This window comes from Phascolarctos cinereus, unplaced genomic scaffold (assembly GCF_003287225.1).
Source record: "Phascolarctos cinereus isolate Bilbo 61053 unplaced genomic scaffold, phaCin_HiC Scaffold_5;HRSCAF=322, whole genome shotgun sequence".
Lineage (NCBI taxonomy): Eukaryota > Metazoa > Chordata > Mammalia > Diprotodontia > Phascolarctidae > Phascolarctos > Phascolarctos cinereus.
Genome location: NW_027555958.1, coordinates 409,409,555 through 409,433,043, shown reverse-complemented (window position 1 = coordinate 409,433,043; position 23,489 = coordinate 409,409,555). Strand labels below are relative to the sequence as shown.

The following is a 23,489-nucleotide window of genomic DNA, read 5'->3' as shown; positions in this document are numbered from 1 at the left end:
TTTCACCATCCCAGAAATGAATCCATTCTATACCTGTAAGTCCAAAGAAGGGCCTTTTAATGGGTGAGAGAGAGGGTGAGATGCCCCAGCCTGCCCTGGACCCAGTATCTCAATGTTGTTATAGAAGTACCAACACAAACAGGAATCATTGAGGATTTTATAAAATAATGTCTATTAAAATTAAAATTGTATATCCACATATTTGAGCAGCTAAGCAGAGCAGTGACTGGAATGTTGGACTTGGAATTAGGAAGACTTGAGTCAAATCCTGCCTGGGACACTTACTAGCTCTATGACCCTAGGCAAGTCACTTAATCTCTCCTAGCCTCAGTGTCCTCATCTGTAAAATGGGCATTATAATAGGTTTCTGAGGTTCACAAAGTTGTTGTAAGGACAAATCTTAAAAAGTGCTATATAAATGTTATTATTATTATATTTGGCAGTGAGTATAATCCCCAGGCCCACCAGCTATTGTAGGCCTGTACACTTATAGAAAAATATTTATTTTGGAATTGTTTAAGAATTGTTTCTTATGGACACTTTAGTTCAAGGCATTGGGCAAGTCACTTGAAAATTACAATGCTTAAGCTTCCCCATGTCAACTATAAAGCTATTCAGAATTGGGACTATGGAAAAACAGGCACCCCAGTTGTTTTGCTGGGGAGAACAAATGTTTAATAGAGGGGGAGAGAGTAGAGTAGTTGGTCTCTGACCAAGTCCCTAGCTCAAGAATCCCAGGATATAATTACAGAAAGTAAAGAGCAAATAATAATACCTTAAAGAGGTGAGAAGTTTTCTTTTATTGAATTGGAAGGAGAGTCTGGCCATTGGCTAGGGAAAAACTGGCCATATTCCTGATGGCTTTTTAAGCAAGAGAAAGAGAGAGAGAGAGAGAGAGAGAGAGAGAGAGAGAGAGAGAGAGAGAGAGAGAGAGAGAGAGAGAGAGAGAGAGAGAGAGAGAGAAAGAGAGAGAGAGAGAGAGAGAGAGAGAGAGAGAGAACTGAGTTCTCTTGCTTTGGGTTCAGAACAGTCAGGAGCCAGCAGTTTGGGAAACTGGAGACCAACCCAGTGCCTAAAGGAGCTGGAGGAGGGGAGGCTTCCAAAGAGATTTATGGAAGAATGGTAACAGATGCCAAGACTCCCAGAGTGAGGTTGTATGAGCCAATCCAGTACAAAGCATGCCTGGACTGATGCTACATCTCTAAAACCCACCACCAGGACTACAGATAACAAGGCAATAATTCTTTACCTTCAGACTTGCGTTTCTTCTGAGCAGGGGGAGAATCTGTTTCTTAAAATGTGTTTACCTTTGTTTGTTTTATACATTGTCTTTATAAATGGTGTCTACAACTGGTATTTGCTAGTCTGGATGTACTTAGTAGCAATTTGGTTAGGAAGAGGTCATTAAGGGAATTATCCCAGGAGAGGAAATATTTAAAACAAAGGTGTTTTACCAGAGTGTCTCTGGCTGGGTGCTCAGATCTGAAATATACACACACATACATCTGTGTATGTACATATGTGTATGTACACATACATCTGTATATATGTATATGCATGTGGGGGGAGAAGAAAGAGGGAGAGAGAGAGAGAGAGAGAGAGAGAGAGAGAGAGAGAGAGAGAGAGAGAGAGAGAGAGAGAGAGACTGAGAGAGAATATTAATGAATATTCTTTTTTACAACGTCCCACAAGAGAGACAAGAATGTTTATGATAGAATGGGGAAACCTATCTAGGTAATTAGAAAGGTGGAGTCAGAGTTGCCAGGACAACCCTATTTACCACTCCACCCTGCCCCTGCTGTATACAGATAAGGAATTTAAGCATCATATATGAGATGGAAACATAGGGTTTTTGACTTCAGAGACAATGCTCTTTCCAGTGTGTCATGATGACTCCTGCACCACAGAATCATAGAGTTGGAAGGAATCTTAAGAGATAATCTAGCTCAGTTCTTCGCTCAAAGCAATAACTCTTTCTACAAGGTCCTAGACAGATGATTATTCTACTTACTGACAGCTTGAATAACCGGAAATTATTAGAAAGTTCCTCCTTTAAATGAACTTGTTTCCCTGTAGATTTGGTTCAACTAAATTCCATTCACCTAACATTTATTACCTATCATTTGTTCTTTGTCTCTTACCCTATACTCCAGACCAGAAGTGGACTTTTCTTAGGAGGAAGCTGAGGGACTTATATGACAAAGGCAGAGGCACTATCCCCTTCATCATTCTAGTCCTATAAAATAAATTTTTGGTAGGGCCAGGCTTTTAATAAAACTTATTTGAGGTGGGGATGTTTTGGCATATTGGGTGGAAGTAAGTTTCCAGGAAGTCTTTGATGCTCTTGAGCTGCATCTTAAAGAGAGGGACTCCATGAGGCAGAAGTAAGAAGGGAGTTCTTTGCAGGCATGGGGAATGGACAGTGCAAAGTTTCAGAGATGGGAGATGGACTATCCTCTGGGAGGAAAAAAGTTTGGGTGGTTCACAGAGTATTGAGGAGTCGTGGGGGAATGGTAATATCCAATGAGGCTGCAAAGATAGAGTTGCAATGACACTGAACTGTTAAACACAAGTCAGTAGGTACCAGAAACAGGACTTGAATCCTACTTTTCTAACTCTAAGGTTGGCTCTCTTTCCCCCACTCCATGCTTCCTCTCTATACATATAACCCTAGTGCCCAACATGGTGGGAAAGTGTCTGAGTGCAATTAGAGTTCTCAGGAGGGAGGGACCAATCACTCCTACCCATCAATCACAGTTCTGCCCTCTGGAGAAACACAAGTCTAATCCCTTTTTAACATGACAGTACTTCAAATACCTGAAGACAGCTAACATGTCATCCATAAATCTCTGAAGATTCCAAATTTTTTTGACTGTTATTTTTGACTGGGATACTTGTGGGACTACTGAATAGGTATTTCAGACCAGCTTGGTGGAGCAGTGGATAGAGCACTGAGCCTGGAGTCAGGAAGACCTTGAGTTCAAATCTGGCCTCTGACACTAGCTGAGTGACCCTGGACAAGTCGCTCTGCCTCCGTTTGCCTCAGTTTCCTTATCTGCAAAATTGGGATAATAACAGTACCCACTTTTCAGTGTTGTTTTGAGGATCAAATGATAAAATACTTGCAAAGTACTTAGCACAGTATCTGGCACCTCATAATCACTATATAAATTCAGATATTATATTATTATTATAATACCCTTCAAACAGCCACTCAAGGTCCATATCTTCTGGTCAGCCAAGAAGTCATGGCACATCCTTCTAGAAGTGATCCTCTTCTCCAAAAAAAAGGGGGAGTTGCAGGGCATACATTCCCCTGGGCAATCAACACACAATTTAAAGACTGTCCTGAGGTAGCTGATGAGTTTCAGAGGATCACCAGTGACCACTAGTTATGAAAAGAATTATAAAGCAGGAGACACAGAGACTCAAGGTACTGTCTCAGGCTAACATGGGCTAACAATTCTTGCTGCCATGTACCAGGAGGCACCATACCTACTGAACAGGGTCGGGGGAAAGGAAGGTGTTCTCTCCCCTACCTCTCATTGCCCTTTGTAAGTCCAAGGGCTATATGGCAGAGTCCCAAGTGACAAGATATCAGGAGAGAGACAGACAGGGATAGGAAGGCACCCTTTTAAACTTACTGAGTGGGCAGCTTTTCCCGGATCACTTCTCACATAATCTTAGATGCCTCCACATACCACTCATGGGCTGCATCCTTTAGCAAGAACCACTGTTAATATACATCCTTTAGCAAGGTGCCAGAGCATGTGTCCCATTAAAATGGGTCAGAGCACAGGCTCATCAGCATTCACGCTCCATGGGATAGCAACCACTGCATTAACGTTACCCCTGTATAGGTTAGGAAACCAAAGCTGAGAGGATAAATGACTTGACCAAGGTCACATGGCCAAGAAATAGTGGAGTGGAGTGTGTAACTTTCTAAATTCTGTGTTGTCTCTCCCAAGCCATACTACCTCACTAAAGTATAAGTATCTGTGCTGAACTGCTTTGTTTTTCTCTTTCATCTTTTTTGTTTGTTTGCTGTTGTTACAGTGAATGACTAGCTAGAAATATATTTGGAAATAAAGGTAATGTAGAGAAATTCTACGAAGGCAAGCCTAGTAAAGTCAATTTGGTTCCTCAAATAGTTACCCAAACACTATCAAAATATATAAAAGAAATTACCAACACACTGTTTAAAGCAGCATTTTATTAAGAATATTAGATGAAGTACAGATATTACAATATACGAATGCTATATTAAAACGAATCCACATTGAGTAATTTGACTACCAAAAGGAAAGTCACCTTTAAAGTTCTCATTTATTGGATTTCTTGTTCAAATAGGACTTTCTGTGTTTAAATAAGCAAAAGTATTAAGATCAGATTTTTGGTCAGGAAACAGATATATATTAATATATATATATAATACATACATATATAAATATACACACATATAGTCTTAGAGATATATCTCAGGTTTTTATAGATTCAGGATGGAATACTCTTATCTGATAAATTGACTGAAAATGTTTTTCTAATTATCTTTTCTCTTAAATTTAGAACTGCTACTTTTAGTTCCCCACAACCGTTGAATTTTGTATAATTAAAACCATCAATTTTATCTCCAGTGACTTCTTCTATTTGTTTGATAAATATGTCCTTCCTCTCCATAACTGTAATAAATATATTATTTATTTTCCTCCCAATTTGAAAATATTTAGATCTAATATAAAGGATGAATCTAAATAATTTTTTGTTTGTTTGCCATATAACGATCTAGTTTCATCAACAGTTTTCCCCAGTATTTGAGGGTTTATCAAAACTTTTTTTTTTTACAAACACCAATGTCTCTTTCTGGGTTCTATATTCTGTGCCATTGACCTATTTCTTTATTCCTTTTCTTATACCAGACTTCAGGAATATTTTGTATCTTAGTATTACTTGTGTCCCTTCTCGGCTTTTATTTTTCAAAGTTCTTGTCCATCTCTTTTTCCACGTGAATTTGACTCTAATTTTATCTCATTCTATGAAATAATGATTAGCATTTTGATTGCCAACCATCCTTAAGGATCATTAACTGCAGTATGAATGAGTCCAAGATTCCAGGAGATGACAGTTGTGCCCAACTGTTCACCAGCTGTCAGTCTGGCTGAATTCGTGGGGATCAGATTCCTCACTGCAGTAGAGTAGGATGGGGGAGGGTTGGGAAGGAGGAATCAATGACCTGCCTACTATATGGCCTATTAAGTCTTTCTTTGTGGCCATCTAGATTACGTTTCAAGAAATCACCTAAATTGATAGCATTGTCAATGAAAAGACAGAGGCAATGGTGGGGTGTAGTACAAAGTGTACTGTATCAGGGGAAGGGAAGGAGAGAGAATAAGCATTTTTTTGTTGTTTGGTCATTCAGTGGTGTCTGACTCTTCTCTACCTCATGGATCATAGCCCTACAGGACCTTCTATCCTTCACTATCTCTTGACTTCTGTTCCAGCTCATGTTCATTGCTTCTGTGACACTATCTATCTCATCCTTTGCCATCCTCTTCTTTTCCCTTCAATCTTTCCCAATGTCAGGCTCTTTTCCAATGAGTCCTGTCTTCTCATTATGTGGCCAAAGCATTTAAACCTTCAGCTCCAGTATATGTCCTTCCAATGAACAGTCTGAATTAATTTCTTTAAGTATCAATTGATTTGAACTTCTTGCTGTCTAGGGGACTCTCAAAAGTCTTCTCCTGCACCACAATTTGAAATTGTTGATTCTGTGGCACTTGGCTTTCCCTATAGTCCAACTCTCACAGCCATACACTACCACTGGAAAAACCATAGCTTTGACCATACCGACCTTTGTCAGCAAGGTGATATCTCTGCTTTTTAGTATGCTGTCCAGATTTGCCATAGCTTTCCTTCCATGGAGTGAGCATCTTACTAAGGACCACTATGCCAAGAGCTTCTTACAAATATTATCTCATTTGATCCTCACAACAACCCTGAGAAACAGATTCTATTATTAACTCCATTTTACAACTGAGGAAACAGGCAGGCAGAGGTTAAGTGACTTGCCCAAGGTGACACTGCTACTAAGTGTCTGAGGCTAGATCTGAGCTGTCTTCCTGACTCCAGGCCCACTGCCCTGTCTACTGTGCCACCAGCTGGCTCTTCAATCAGGAAGCAAATGACCTTGGTTTGAGTCCTGACTGTGCTAATATATATTACCTCTATAATGCTGAACAAGTTGCATCTCCTCATGAGACCTCCATTTCCTCATTTATAAAATGAGGATATTGGACCAGATGAGGTCCCTTTCAGCTCAGAATATGACTGAGTACATCAGTTTCCAAACTCTAGAACATGTTCAGTTATTAAATGTTGACTATAACTGTACCTCTTTTTCCTATCCTAGTGAATAATGACAATAATAATAGCTAATGCTTGTATGGTACTTTAAGGTTTGTAAAGCACTTTGCAACTATGATCTCACTTGATCTTCAAAACAACCCTGTGAGGTGGGTACTATTATTACTCCCATTTTGTAGATGAGGAAACTGAGGCAGATTGAGGTTAAGGAATGTGAATCATAGAGGTCCGGAAGGCCATTTATGGGCCAAAGACCTATGGTGTATCTCAGTTTCTCAATGCTGATGGAGCCACCTTGATTAGTGATAAGGATGGGGTGAACACCTGCAGAGAGGGTGGGACTGATACAGTGAATAACAGCTTATTATTTTGTAAGTGACAGCTCATATGTCCCCAGTCACAGCTGCAAAGTTTTCTAAGTGGTTTTGCTCCTTGTTTTTTGCCTTGTGGGTCTTAAGAGCCCTTGTTAGAACAGCTGCTGGCCACTGAATGATTCCTTGCCAACTGCACACACAGCCAATAAGGGGCCAATGAGGAAATGTTTTAACAGTTAATACTTCTATCAACCACATTAATCCCACCCCCACCCTGTAAGAGCTATTGAATCATGCTTCCTGTAATGTGAACCAAGGTTCTATTTCCAAAGTCCCCTTTAGGTCATCTCACCAAGAAAGTTATCAGATATATACTTCCTGTTTCCACCTTGTCTAAGTTTCGTGCCCTTTCACTTTCCAGTTATCTTCTGCAATAAGTCCCTATGACACAGAAAATAACACAGCAACGGTCATGTGGCAGTAGAGAACCTCTAAGGTGCCTTTCAGTAATAAAATGCTGTGATTCTCTGGTCAAATAGATGGACCATTCTCCACAAGTCCAACATGATATAAGAGGACAAGTCAGGAAAACTGGGTTCATGGCTTGGTTCAGCCACTATTTAGCTATGGGACCATCTCCGTGTTATTTCACGTCTTTTGGCTACACTTGTAAAATGCAGGGTTTATTGTGGGTGATTTCTAAGGTCTCTTCTCTGGCAGTCTATGATTCTACATTTCAGATAAATTGTATGTTAAAAGATTCACAAATATAAATTAGGAACCCAGATCAAAGGAGATTGCTGCTCACTTTCAGTATGTTGGAGGATCATGGTCTCAAGTCCTGGGTGTTTTTTCTGTCTTGTGAGACAGGAAGAAGTAAGCAGACAGGGAATGGCACAGAATGGAGAATCCTGGCACCTTCTTGAGCTTCTGTGAATGGAGAGTTGAACTTGAGCAGTCTGATGTTGTTGGGACATGGTCTACTTAGCAGGAGATTCCAACACTGTAGCTTGTACTCGGCACGTTGGAATTGGAGATTGCAAAGGCCAAGAACCAAGGAGATGAACTCCATGAGGTGGGAGTTGGTGGCCCAGAGCCAGAGCCAAGGCAAATCCAGTCTCTATGAAAGCCTTGGGGATATGGTGAGAGGACATGGGAAAAATGGCCCCTTTGTTCATCCTGCCCCTACAGCCATATGCAGGAGGGAGAATTTTCTTGTCTGTGTAAGTTATCCCCATCAATAATAAGGGTTGCATATGTCTATTGGGCAGAGAGGGGCCTTAGAATGGTCCTCTTACTTAATTATCCCTCCTTGGCCATTTACATAGTTTTTATGTCTTAATTTAATACTCTGCTGTTGGATTTTTCACTTTGGTATAGTCTAGGAATAGAATGTGCTGCCTTGTTGGGAGATTCTCATAACTGATTACACAAAATAGCCTAGAATGAACTGGGGGAAAGTAACCCAGGAGTTACAGAGCCTGAATTCTTAGAGGAAGTTGGGGCAAGTCAGCCAACAAGCATTTACTAAGCTCTTACTATGTACCAGGAACTATGCTAAACACTAGTGTTACAAAGAAAGTAAAAAACAGTCCATGTCCTCAAAGAATTCACATTCTAAAGGGGGAGACATGAAAATAACCATACAAGATAAATATAGAATAGATAGAGCATATTTGAAAGGGGAAGAAGGCACTAGTAGATAGAGGAACAAAAAAGGCCTTGGGTTAGCTGAATTTTGAAGGAAGCCAGGGAAAGTGATTAGAAGTGAAGAACTGTTGAAAGAAGAGAATTGGTAAAATTCAATATCTAATCATCTTTAGGTAATTTTCAGATCATGAAATATTTTCCTTACCTAGGATAAATGAATTGATAATACATAATGAAATTTGAGTTTGGTTTCGCTTATGCTCTATTAGCTAATAATAATAAAATAAATATAAGGGAAGCCTGGATGTCTCTGGCTAGGTCTAATAGAATACTACACTTTTGTGGGGTCACCCTGGGTCTGGGAGCTGTGTTATCCTGCACTGCAGATTCAGGAATTAAATTTTATCAATCCTATTAGAAGTGATCAGGGCGTTCTCAAGTTAACAAGAGACCGATTTGCAAATCAGAATGAAAATGTGTGACTTGGAGAGATGGAACTGGCTCAGACAACAGAACTGGTCATCTGCTCAAAGTATCATCCCACATTGTAGAGAGACTTCTGTTTAAGCAATGATGGCTAGTTTTCTAGAAACCAGAGCACTTTTTTCCTTGTCCAGTGCTACAGAAATATTGAAAAATTCTTACTTTGCAATGCTATTTTTTTTTCTTTCTAGAATCCAGAATGACCCTTCTGTTAACTCTTGTCCTTATATTTTCCTTCTTCATTTAGACATACTTCCATGGCATGTTACAATGTCCAAGCTTACAATTCATTTTATATTGATTACACCTTAAGACTGGCTACTTCCTGATGACATTCAGGAAGCCATCTTATCTCATTAGTGGGATGGTCCCAAATCATATTACTGGTTGAGTTTTTTGGGTAAGGTCAATTTCCAGTAGGAATCTATTGCCATCTATAGTGGATACATCCTTCCCTTATCTGGGAATTCTCTTTTCCTAAACTTTTCCTCTTATGCTTATCCTAATTGTTTAGATACCTTTTTTTTTTAAACTGTCAGCTTGTAGACTTTTTCTACTGACTATACATTTCTAGACTTTAGACACATTATTGCTCCCTACCCCAGTCAAACCACTCCCAACTAGCTCTGGGAAAAATAATCAAATCAACATTTGATATGAAAAGATGTGTCAGTCAATTGCTCAATGATTCTACTCACAATTTCTTGTGACTTCCCTGACCAAGCACCCCTCCCTGGCATATTTACTACCTTATGTGAGCTGTTATCCCTTATTAGAATGTAAGCTTCTTGAGGAATGGCTACATCTTGCTTTTTCTGTTTTTATTCCCTAGGTCTTAGGACAGTGCTTGGCATGTAACAGACACTAATTTTTTTTTAATTCATTCTTTTTATTCAACAATGTTCACATCTCATTTGAAACATGACTAGAGCAAGTGGTACCTTGAATTGGTAGTTGTGAATAAGGAAGGTATGTACCTGAGAGTGCAAACAGGGATTTTCTAGAGAGGTGATTAGGGCTTCTCTGGACTAGATCAAATATAACATATCCCTCCCTAGTCCGCTGTAGCATTAGCAGAGATGAATCTGGAAGGACAAAGTGCTTTTGGGTTTGATGGAGGAGGAAGGGCAGTGTTGGTGGTATATATACACATCTCGGATCTTTTCTAACTTCTACTGGCAGAGCAACCTTTTTCCTCACTGTCAATTTTCCTGAGTCATTGCTCAAGGTAGGGAATGGGCAAAGTGTGGGCCCAAAGAAATCACCATGACTCACCAAGGGCTAGTAACAATCTGGCTGGCAGTTACTGAAAATATCGTTTAATCAACAACCTTTCTACCCTTCTGCATCAGCCCTAGGTTCAGTGTTGTTTAACATTTTCATCTAAGCCTTCAACCATGAAACTGATGGCATGCTTATTAATTTTGTTGATATCACCAAGTTGTGAGTAGGGTGTCTAATTCATTCCCTTAAATATTTCAGGGAAGATAGGGCCAGAATGCAAAATGAAATGGTCTCAGGTTACTCATCTATAAAATGAGGGGGTTAGTTTTTACCTGTTAGGTCCCTTCTAGCTCTTAATCTATGATTTTATGATATTATAAATGGAATTGTACAAATAGTGATCTTATAAATTGAATATTACAAATATTAACTGCACTTTACTTTTGCTTTAACTTTTTTTTTTAACATTTTAATCTTTATGATCTTATTGAAGAAGAGCAGGATGGATTGCTTTAGGGAAATTGCCAAGTTATTTTAATGACCCCAAACTTGACCCTGAAACAGAGGCCCATCTCTTTTTTTTTTTTTAACATAGTGCTATCACTTTAAAAAAACCCTTTCTCTTTTTTTCCTTTTTTTCTTCCCTCTCTACCCCCACCCATGCCCTAGAGATGGCTACCATTAAACACAAACACATGTGCATGTGTATGTGTGTGTATCTATATCTATATATCTATATATATGTATATGTAAAACCATTCTATACACACTTCTATTTATCATTTCTTTCTCTGAATGCATATGTCCTTCATATGTTCTTTGTAGTTAATTTAGGTATTTGTAATAGTCAAAATGACTTAGTCACTCAAAGGTGTTCTTAAAATAAGACTGTTGTTACTGTCTACAACATTCTCTTGGTTCTGCTCATTTCACTCTTTGTTATTTCATGCTAGTCTATTATGTTCTTCTGAGATCACTGAGCTCAAAATTTCTTATAGCAGTAGTATTCCATCACAATCATATACCATAACTTGTTTAGTCATTCCTCAATTGATGGGCATGGTCATAATTTCCAGTTTTTTGCCACTACAAAGAGAGCTACTATGAACATCTTAGAATATACAGGTTCTTTTCCTTTTTCCCTAACCATCTTGTGAAACAAACCTGGTAGTGGTATTGCTGGGTCAAAGGGTACAGGCAGTTTAATAAATCTTTGGGCATAATTCCAAAATGCTCTCCAGAGTAGTTGGATCAGTTCACAGTTCCACAGACAGTGAATTACTATCCCGATTTTTCCACAGCTTAGCCTATGATAGGTGTAAAAGGATATCTCAAGGTTGTTTTAATTTGCATTTCTCTAATCAATAATCATTTGGAGCATTTTGTATGACTATAAATTGTTTTGATTTCTTCATCAGAAAACTGCCTGTTCATATCCTTTGACCATTTATCAATTGGGGAATGACTCATATTTTTACAGATTTGACAAAGCTCATTAGATATTTGAGACAGGAGACCTTTATCTGAGAATCCATCTATAAAATTTTCCCCCAAATTTCTGCTTTCCTTCTGATGTTGGCTACATTTGTTTCATTTGTACAAAACCTTTTAAATTTAATATAATAAAAATTATCCATTTAAATACCAATATTGTTTTGGTGGTATAAAATGGCTGCAAGACATTGAATAGTATAGTCTAAAAAGAACTGAAAATTATCACCGATGTAAAGGTTCAGTTAGGGGCCCACTTGTCTTCTCCCTCTATGCTACCTCACTTAGTGATTTCATCAACTCCGATTATTACTGTCTCTATGCCGATGGTTCTCAAATCTACCTTTTTTTTGTCCCAAATGCTCTCTGGACCTCTAACCTCACATCTCCAACTACCTTTCAGACATCTTGAAATGGATGTCTTGTAGACATTTTAAACTCAGTATGTCCAAAATGGAACCCATTTTCTTTCCCCTTAAGTTCCCTCCGAACCTTTCCTATTATGGTAGAGGGCAACACTATTCTTCCAGTTCCTTAGGCTTACTACCTAGGAGTCATCCTGGATTCCTCACTATCTCTCTCTCTTTCCCCCCACCCCCACCCATAACAATGCTGTTGCCAAGGCCTGTCGATTTTGCCTTTGCAACAACTCTCAAATATATCCCCTTCTTCCCTCTGACAAGGCCACCATTCTCAGGCAGGCTCTCATCACCTCACACCTGGACTATTGTAATAGCCTGCTGGTGGATCTGCCTCTGATTCATTTTCCATTCAGCCACTGAAGTGATTTTCCTAAACAGTCACTCCCCTACTCAATAAATTTGAGCACCTCCCTATCACCTCTAGGATCGAATAAAAATACTCTGGTTGGCATTCAAAGACCCTCATAATATAGCCCCCTCTAACCTTTCCAATCTTCTTACACCTTTCTCTCTGATACATACCCTCCAATCCAGTGACATTGGCTTTCTGGCTGTTTCATGAAGAAGACACTTAATCTTTAGGCTTTGGGCATTTTCTTTGACTGTACCTCCCTGCCTGAAACACTCTCCCTTCTCTGCTACAACTAATGACTTCCCTGGCTTCCTTTAAATCTCAGTTAAAGTCCCATCTTTTATTGGAAGCCCTTCCCAAAGCCTCTATTCTAGGCCCTTCCCTCTCTTAAATATTTCCTATTTTTCCTGTATATGGTTTACTTTGTATATATTATCTGCATATTGTCTCTCCATTAAATTGTAAGCTCCTTGAGGGCAAGGGGCTGGGTTTCTTTTGCCTCTTTTTGTATCCCCATTGCTTAGCACAATGCCTGGCACATACCAGGTGCTTAATCAATGTATAGGCTCCATCATATGATACACAGGGAATTATAAATGAGAATCAGAAAGTTGAATGTGTTAAGAGAATTGGAAAACAATGGTCACCATACCCCTCATACTCCCTTGTTATCCTCAGAATATCAGGAAATAGCAAGGAAGACCTCCAGTCTTTACTTCCCAATAAACCTCCTTACTCTTATAAAAACAAAACAGAAACAACAACAGTTGGGCAAAACTATCCAATATAACAATCACTCCTGATAATATAACATTCCACATGCCATCTACCACCTCTTTACAGAGAAAAGAAAGAAGTGTGTTCCAATACCATCCACCTAGCATCAACATTGGCCATTACATTTTATCTGAATTTTTTTTAGCGTTCTCTCTTTGTTATTAGAGCCATTTAGCCCATACTTCTCTTGTATCTTCTTCACTTTGCATCAGTTCATAAATGTCTTCCTATAGTTCTCTGAATTCTTCATCCATATTATTGTTCCTTTAAAAACTTGTTTATTAAGCACTTACTTAATGTGCCAAGCAATGTGCTAAAAGCTGGGGATTCAAAGAGAAAAATCAAGACATTCCCTGCTCTCAAGGAATTCACACTTCAGTAGAAGGAGTCAACACATTCAAGAGAATTCACCTGCAGGGCCAATAGAAAGGAAGGGCCAGATATTTTATAGAAGTAACTGTGGGGTGGATTGCAAGTACTGGGGAGGTCTTAGGGAGCATTAGAAGGATAAATGGCAGTGCCTGGGGGGCTGGAGATGATAGGGTAAATGGCAAAGCCTGGTAGTCCTCCATCTCACAAGGACTGCAGGTGATGAATGTCTATGTCCCAGTAGAAAATGCATTTTGGAGAAATTTTGAATGAAATTTGTTTACTCCTATTTTTTTTTAGTAATATGATGATTTTTATGATTTTGTAACCTGCTACTCTATGAAACTATTGATTCTGATTAATTTCTTGACTAATTCTCAAGGGTTTTTCCTAAGAAAACTATCTTCTTATTGGGACATAGGTATTTTTCTTCTCTTTGCCTTTATTTTTCTTGTATTATTACCATTATTAGCATGTCTAGGATGATACCAAAATTAGTGGCAAAAAGGAAGGGACACCCTTGGTTTACTACCTATTGAGAAAGTTTCTAATGTTTCATTGTTGCAAGTAATGGCCTTTGGGTTTCAAAAGAATACATTTTTGGTCATATTAAAGAAGGATCCTTACCTCATTATGCTTTTTTGATCTTAGAGTGCTGTGCTGTCTCAGAGGCTTTTCCTGTGTTTGATAATAAAATTGCATAGTTTTGGCCATTTTTATATAACTACGCTAATTATTTATCTAATGTTGAATTATCCTTGGTATAAAACAAACTTGCAAATAATGATTTTTGATATAGTTTTAATGTGTTGGCTAAAATTTTATTTATTTGCATTCATTTTAATTAGCAATAGTTATCTTTTATTATCTTTCTCTGCTTTCTTGCTTACTAGTTTGGGTATCAGAATCACATTTGAGTCATAAGAGGATTTCAATAGTGTATTTCTCTCATGGTCACTGAGAGCAATTTGAATAGCACAGGTAATAACTTGCACTTTAAATTTTTGATATGATATACTTATAAATCAATCTGATGAATTTTTTTTTTAGTAGTCTGTTTATGGATTGCTTTATGTCTTTTCTGATATAAGGTTGCATAATATTCCTTTTTCCCATTTTGATACATTCTATATTTTTGTAAATGTTTATTTTCATTAAATTCTCACTTTTATAGGCTTATAATTGCATAGTACTTTCTGATATTTTTTCCTTTTTTGTATTATAAATTGACATTTTCCATTTTCATTTGTTTTTTTGTAACATTCACTAACAATTTCTCAATTTTGTCTCATCAGTTCAACGATATTTAATTTTATTTACTTCTTTAGTTATCAACATTTTTTACTTTAATTTTTAATTTTTTTAAAATATCATACTCAATTTATTATACATCCATCAATACACTAAGGATTTATGATTTTATCAATGTAGGAACTCCCTCTACCAACACAACCTGTGTCCTACTTATTAGATAAGTCGAAGGGAGTTTCCTGAGGTTGAGAAATTACATAACTTGCCTATGGTCACATAGCTGGTGTCATAAACTGAATCTGAATACAGGTCTTCTAAATCCAGGACTCCATCCACTCTACCATGATGCCTCTCACTCACTTTGTTAATTTTCTCTTTGTCAGTATGTTTTTATAGATATAGGACCATTTAATTACATTGAATAATTTTTTTTCATAATATTTTCTCATGTATCAACAGGGAGACCATTTAGGAGGCAATAGTCTAGGCAAAAAGGGATAAAAGGTTGCTATACCGGGGTACTTGTTGAGCAGAGAGAAGGGAATGAAAGATGCCATGGAGATAAAGTCAATGAGACTTGTCTCTTGACTTGACATTGGAGGTGAGGAAGGCCAAAGAGTTGAGGATGACACTAAAGTTGTAATTGTGTACAGGAAATTTCATCTACACCCTTGTGTGCCTTGGGGCAAATCATTTAACATTTCCAGGCCTTGGTTTTAAAATTTATAAAATGAAGAGGTTGGATTATATTTTATCTAAGGTTCCTTTTAGCTTTAAATTTGTGATACCATGATCCTAAAAGGATGGTGATGTCCTCAACAGAAACAGGGAAATCAAGAGGAGTGGCACGCTTAGGGAGAGAGTCACAGAGCCAACACCTGGGTCACACTATCCATAGCTCTTACATGGACTATTGTGAAAGTCTCCTACTTTCTCTCTTTGCCTTTCAGGTCTCTTATCTTTCCTATCTATCCTGCATACAGCTGCCAAAGTGATTTTCCTAAAGCACAGGTCAGACTGTCACTCTTTTTTCGAAGAAGCTCCAGTTTCCCTGTTGCCTCTATGATCAAATAAAAACTCTTCTTTTTGTCACTTAAAACCCTTTACAATCTGGCTCCAGTCTACCTTTCCTGACTCATTATAACATTGTTCCCCTTCATGAACTTTTTGGTCCAGCCAGACTAGCTTTCTCTTTGTTCTTCATACCTAGAATGTCCTCCTCCTCATCTCTGCCTCCTGGAATCCCCAGCCTCCTTTAAAACTCAACTCAAGCACCACCTTGAAATGAGACTTTTTTTTGATTACCCCAGCCGTTAATGCCAACTTTTATCCCACCAATCCTCCCCAATGACCTAGTATTTATCTTGTATATATTTTATATCTACTTACATTTACATAGTTTGTTTCTCTTTATAGAATACAAGTTCCTTCAGAGCCAAGGCTGTGTTTTGTCTTTGAATCCCCAATACCTATCACACTGCCTGTTACACAGTAAGCACTTAATAAATGCTTGTTGATTAACTGATTTCACACGAAAGCCCTTCAGTAGGCAATAGGGAGCCACAGATGGATTTTTTGGAAGTTAGGTGACATGATCACATCTGTGCAGTAGGATGATTACGCTGGAATCTTGTAGGAACATTGGATGGATTGCAGTAGGGAGAGAGTGCATCTGGGAAACTGGTAAAAATAGTGCCTGTGAGAGATGAAAATTAGATATGAGAAATTAATTAGCTTGACAATTTTTTTATTCTGAATAAAGTGCAAAGAAGGTCTACTCTGGAGTTACAAAGACCTGAATTTAAGTCCGACCTCCAGCACACAGTAGCTGCAGGCACCTAAGATTAGAAGTTACATACATTGGTATAGGGAGTTTTCACACCTGGAGTTCCCTAAACACATAGAGTTCCCAGGTCTTCATCCTTTACCCCCCCCACCTCACCCTTAAATATGATGTGAAGTAATGACTAATATATATGTTTAAGTGTCTAGTATAAAATTATTTTTATTTTATAGATTCAAGAACTTATTTCTAAATCCATTTTGATGGTGCAGCATAATAATGACAAGAAAATGGTATTTAAACCTGTGTTTCTCTAAAAGTTTTCTTTTAGGTTCATAACAGTAATCAGTAATAAATGTTTTAAAAACAGATGACCTGCTTACAGAAATCTTAGTTTATTATTGTTGTCATATTTTCAGTGAGTTCTAATTTCTCATCAATTGGTAACTAATTTTTATTATGACTTCTGTTTTTATAAGTTGAACACTTCAAGTGATAGGGTAACCTCTAAAGTCCCTTCCATTTCTAGATCCATGACCCTGGGATAAAATAGCTTTCAATTTAATATCAGATGTAACGAAATGGCTAAGAATGAGGAGCTAGCCTTTCTCTGAGGAAATTAATTAATACTTGAATGTGGCTTTAGTATTGCTAACAAGAGGGCTTGAAAATGCTTAGTCTCACTAATTTCTAGGATTATAAATATTCCTCTTTGAATGATAAAGCCAATAGAGAGTATTGCTTTCCTGCAGAGAAATGGATTCAGTAATTGAGCAGGAGGGCTTTCCCATCTATAATATGATATACACAATTTTATTATTGCATAATACTCTTAGCAGAACATTATCTTCTGCAATACACTTTTAATGTGCTTGAATGGGCAAGATGAGGAACAGGAGCTGATGCCATTTTTTCCATTTAATTCCTCCTACTGACATAATGATTTTTAGATGTTTTCAGCTTCTTGAAAGTACTCTTGCTCTTGAATACATTTTTACAAATGCAAAATAAGGCAGGAAAGAATATTTTTATGTTCAATATTTGTAGACCCTCATAATTGTTCTGTTATTAATGTGCTAAATGTATTTTTTATATTAACTGGAGAAGCAGAGAGGTGTTTTCAGGTTATTGCTATACTCTAGGCAATTGAGATGGTGAATTGGGAGTCTGGTTGTAGGAATGAAAAGGAAGGAATGATCATAAGAGATATGCTGAAGAAAGAAATCAATGACCTGACTATTTTCCTGGACATAGATATGATAATAGTAGCTTACATTTATGCAGTACTTAGGGTTTACAACATTCTTTTTCCTAAACAACCCTGTAAGATAATGCAAGTCATTTTATCCTCATTAACTTCCATGTTCTGGTTCAAGTATTTCAAGGAGCAAGTCGATAGGCAAGGAGAGAAATCAGAGACAATGAACATGGGGAAGAATTAGATGTAAAGTCATCCAAGATCCGTGGAGATTACCTTTTAGAGTTTATCTTTAATTCAAGTTCCCTTTTGAATGTTTAATCTTGCTTTTTGCCATGACGGTTATGTAGAATAATAATTTGTATGATAATATATATGATAACAAATTTTTAAAAAATTTCCATTTTCAAAATAATTATTGCAAAAACATTGACAAAGATTCTAATTTTGCAGAAATGACTAAAAAAGAATACAGACTACAACAATACCTTGGTTATTCACATGTTCCTTTTGTGGAAAAATCAACAGCAGATAACAAGGAAGTAAGCAAGACAAAAAAGACCTCCAAACAACCAAAAAGATGTTAAGAAAATGAAAACACTAAAGCATATTTAAGTCACAGCCTAGTTTCTCAGGCCCTCACTCAGAACGGACTTACTCATAGGCATCAATTGAACGTGTTTGCTCATGAGATTTCCCAGGCTAAGGCAGATGAGAAACCCATATTAAGGAGGCCAGGAGGGGCAGCTGTTGCTAAAGGCAGATGTACTGCAGCAAAGGAGAAGAACTGAAAAGAAGGAACACAGAAAAACTATTTTACAAACTAGATACAAAAACTTCAAAAAGCACAGTAATCTGGGGACATTTAATGTAGAAGCAAAAACGGATTGTATCTCACTAGCTCTAGAAGGGTTGGTTTTCATAGTGATTATAGTATCTAGAACTATAGAAGGAACCTTAAGAGACCACCCAGCTCAACCTCCTTATTTTATAGGTGAGGAAACTGAGGCTCAGAATGGTTAAGTGAATTCTCCAAGATCACATAGGCAAAAGCTAACAGAAATTAGGATTTGAATGCAAGCCCCGTGATTCCAAAACCAGTGACCATTCTACTATTTTATGCTGTGGTCACTGTTAAAGTCCCCATTATCTCTTCCCCATCTTCTGTACTTGCTGCCTCCACTTTCTAATCACCCACTTATTTCTAAATCCCTTGCAATTTGGATTCCTAGTTGGTACAGTGCACAAAGCGCTGGATCCGGAGTCAGGGAGACTTGAATTCAAATCTGGTCGCAGATACTTAACTAAGTGTATGACCTTGAGCAAGTCACTTGACCTCTAAGTTCCCCCATCTGTTTTGGTTTAGTCATTTCAGTCCTGTCTGACCCCTTCGTGGCTCTTCATGACCCCATTTGAGGTTTTCTTGGCAAAGATATGAGTGGTTAGCCATTTCCTTCTCCAGCCCATTTTATAGATGAAGCATACAGGACTTGCCCAGGGTCACAGCTAGTAAGTGTCTGAGGCCAGATTTGAACTCGTGAAGATGAGTCTTCCTGACTCCAGGTCTGGTGCTATATCCACTGTGTCACATAGTTGCCCTTACTCATCTGTAAAATGGGGCCAATAATAGAACTTACCTTCCAGGGCTGCTGTAAGAACCAATGAGATATTTGTAAAACTCGTGTAAACCTTCAAGTGCTCTATAGATGCTAGATATCACCATTACCATTCCTAACCCATCATTTTACAGAAACTGGTCTGAAGTTATTAACAATTTCTCTTAAATGCTAATTTCAATAGCTTTTTTCATTCCTCATCCTTTTAGACCTCACTGTACATTCTGATTCTGCTGACTACTCTGTCCTTCCATATACTCTCTCCCTTGGCTTCTCTGACACTGCTGTCCTGGTGGCTTCCTACCTGTCTGATTGTTCTTTCTTACTCTCTTTTTTCTTTCTTTTTTTTTTTTTGCGCTAGGCAATGGGGTTAAGTGACTTGCCAGAGTCACACAGCTAGTAAGTGTAAAGTGACTGAGGCTGGATTTGAACTCAGGTCCTCCTGTCTCCAGGGCCAGTGCTCTATCCACTGTACTACCTAACTGCACCCAGACTGTTCTTTCTTATTTTCCTTGCTCGATCACCATCCCTTTTCTAGCTTCTTAAGGTAGGTATTTCCCAAGATTTGGTTTTGGACCGACTTTTCTCTCCGGGAAAGCTCAATACATCCCATGGATTCAAGTATCATTTCTATTCAGATGACTCCCAGAGTTACGCACACAGTCCCAGCCTTGCTCTTGAACTTTACTCAAACACCATTAAACTGCATGCTGGAGGTCTCTTCCCCTTATGGAGCTCAAACTCTGCATGTCCAAAATGGAACTCATCTTGCTGCTTTCCCAACTTTCCTTTCTCTGTTGAGAAGACACTCTTCTCATCACTCAAGTTTTCAACATGGACATCAACGTTGACTTTTCCTTCACTATCCACATCCAAGTCTTATCAATTTTACCTCCAAAACATCTCTCACAGCTGTCTATTTCTTCCTTTCTACCCAACAGCCATAGCTTCAGGCCCTCTTTTTTTTTTAACCTTTACTGTTCCAATAGCCTTCAAATTGGATTCCTTCCTTCCAGTTTCTTTCCTCTGATAAAAATCTGAATGCATCTCTCTTTTGCTTAAAAAGCCTTCACTGGTACTCCATTGCCTCTAGGATGAAATACAAACTCTTTACCTTGGCATTCAGAGCTCTCCACAATCTCTCTCTGACATGAATTAGAGATAAACTCTAAAAGGTAATCCTTCAGATTATTTTCATACCAAACTGCTACATGAAGTCTGCATTTCAACCAAACTGGACTAGTAGACATTTCTCTAACTTTGTACCTCATCTCCTCTTTATGCATTTGCACAAGTAGTTTCTTTCAAGTAGCTTGGAAATGTCTTTCCTCCTTATTTCTGTCTCTTTGAATCATTGCCTTATAGAAGGCTTCCCTCATTCCCCTAGTTGTTAGTGCTTGTTTTTTCTCTTCTCTTTTGGTTGTTCTTGCACTTAATTTATTCGAGTTCATATTGTTTCTGCCCAGTAGCATACAAACTGAGGGCAAAGACTATTTTCATTTTTTGCCTTCAGTATTCCTATGGTCTACCATTGAACACTGAACAAATCAGATGCTTAATGTTTGCTGACTTGAATAACATCCTCAAGAAAAGGTTAAATTGTTTTGGAATACTCTGTACAAGAAGGTAGGAAAATATGTAATATTTTAGATAAATTTCCATCAAAAGAAATTAAAATAAATTTTGTCACTTTAAAGTGACCAGGTACTTGGAAAATTAACTTAAATGGTCCACCATATTTCTTGATGATACTGATTTTAATGCTACTGAAGTGAAAAAAAAATTGTTAAAACTTACCGAATAAACGTTATGTCTATTTCCGTAATTCTACTGTTTGCAAGGGGTCTATTACTACAGTAATAAGCTTTATTGTCTAGCTTTCTTTAACAACTATAACAAGATGAAACTGACCAATTCTTCTCTTTAGTATATGGAGCTATAGAAATTAACTAGCAGACTTAATTCTGGTCAATTTGTTTTCTTTTTGCTAGTGGTGGTCTCTTATCTCCACAATTATCTGTTGCATATCTAAGTGAGTTCCTTGGCTTACCTACTGAAATAATTTTGAATGATGGTAACACAATCGTTACATAATACTTCTTTAGAAATATGGTGATGACCCTGGAACTTTTAGTTGTATTGCATTCCTACTGATTTTTATTTGCTAAGGGCATTTGTATTTTATACATTAGGACTTCATATACCTTTTTTCTGCATAATGACATAAGGAAATGGAATACACAATACAGAGTTTAAAAAGAAGAAATGCTCTATTTAAAAAATAGTAGGCACACTTAAAAGGTTTTTTTTTAATGTAAACAGCCATTATTTAACATTTTCTGGTCAATGGATTAAAAGGAACAGAAATGTTACCAAGACAACTAAATACCAAGGTAACTGTCACACAAAAATTAAAAGGCATGAAACTAAATAAGAACCTTTTTAATAATCATTTCATATATTATTCACTTTACCAAACTGTAAATTCAACAAAAATTTACTGATTGCTTACTATGCAGGTTAACAGAACTAAATCTCATTTTAGAGCTTATCTCATTGAGAAACAAAGAATTTGAATGACTCACCCAGATTCAGATAATCAGCTACAGTTAAGAATGAATAGACAGAGCCCTGCCATCCTAAACCACTGCTTCCTTAGCTCCATGAACCACAAAGCCTTTCATCCAAGCCCATTTGAAAACTTCATTGGCTTTATCCTAAACTCTGAAAATTACTTGTAGATGTAAGAACACAGGATCATTTCTATGTCTATGAAAGCCAAATTCAAGTTTAAGTTTAGTTATGGGTATTTACCCATCAGTATTAACATTTTTCCCCTAGTTTTCTTATTGCCTGATCAATAATTGTTAATTATTTGTAATAATTAGATATGTATTGTGGTTGGCACAAAGCCAGCCACCTTTTTCTTAATTATGTACCAACATTCACAGAAGACTAAACATTTACTCAGTGCTTTCAAACTCATAACTAGGAAGGGGGCTTTCTTTTTTCTAAAGTGCTAATTTAAGCTGCAAGTTTTTTTTTCTTTGAAGCAATTTACATGTATAGGTACATGGTATCATATATATCTTTCCTTATACCTGTATGTCATTTTTTCCTTCAATTTTTTATTTATAACTTTTTGTCTGACTTTTGTCTCCTGCTGTTTTTGTTTTCTACCCCTGTCCCATAAATTCCTTTGAAGGCCTTTTTCTTTCTTAATTGTCTTTCCTTTCCCGTTTGAGGTGTGTCCTCTTTGGCCTGGCTTCTTCTTGGGAGGCTTTGGCAGAAGCATCCATCATTTAGACCCTGGGATGAAGGACATCCTTGTTTTGCCTGTTAGAATGAAGTGTTATGGCACTAGGCAGGTACTGAGGAAAATGCAAGCTAGTCTGCTTCTACCTAATGTTTATTATGGAGCTACAGAAAATAACTGGAAGCTCCATTTCTGGTCAATTTCTATTTTTATACAGTGATGGTACACTGAATTCCTTCCATGTTTTATGGTAGATGTGCAGCACAGAAAGAAAAACATGTGGTTCCTCTAGTAATTATCCATTCCCAAATGGTCTAAATTATAGCAAATATAAGGTAGCTCATTTAAAACATCTATTTACCACCACGCTGCATTAAAGTGGAGCCGATTTTAATCAGGGCACTCCACAAACTGCAACTTTTAAAAATCAAACCCGTCCACATTTCAGACCAACTTCATTTTCTTTTCAGTTCTAGAGAAAAGCCAATTAACCAGTGCAATTTTATTACCCCTATCTATATTCAGCGACACGCTCCTACAATGATGTGCTAATCTTATTCACCTGGAAATCATTATACCAAGACCCAGAAGGGGGGAGACCACATTTCTTCTCACATACTCATTAAAGCGAATTATCTTGCAGAGTGCCCAAGTAGGCCTGGCTCTTAATTCCTCCATTTCTTCCCTCCCATTACCGCCCCCTCCATCCCGAAGTCCTAAATGCAGTCCGACGCATCACTGAGGATTAGGACTTCTGGGGCAGCCGTGGGGAGCCCCTAGGCACGAAATGAGCAGTTCTTAAAACTCGCGCTGCAACGTGACGTGTTTTGCACGGGTCCCGGGGGAAGGCTGAATCTCGGGGTGGGTGGGATCCCGCCAGCCTTTGACTGCGTGGAGATCAGGTAGTTAGGGAGGATGGCAATAGCACGCCGGCTCAACCTGC

At 37.9% G+C, this 23,489-nt stretch overlaps 1 protein-coding gene across 1 annotated transcript in view; it reads left to right on the top strand.

Annotated features, from left to right (window-relative positions):
* The window catches only part of RALGPS2 (Ral GEF with PH domain and SH3 binding motif 2), a 257,998-nt gene that overhangs the window by 13,729 nt on the left and 220,780 nt on the right, over positions 1-23,489 (top strand). The gene's annotated exons all lie outside the window — the stretch shown is intronic.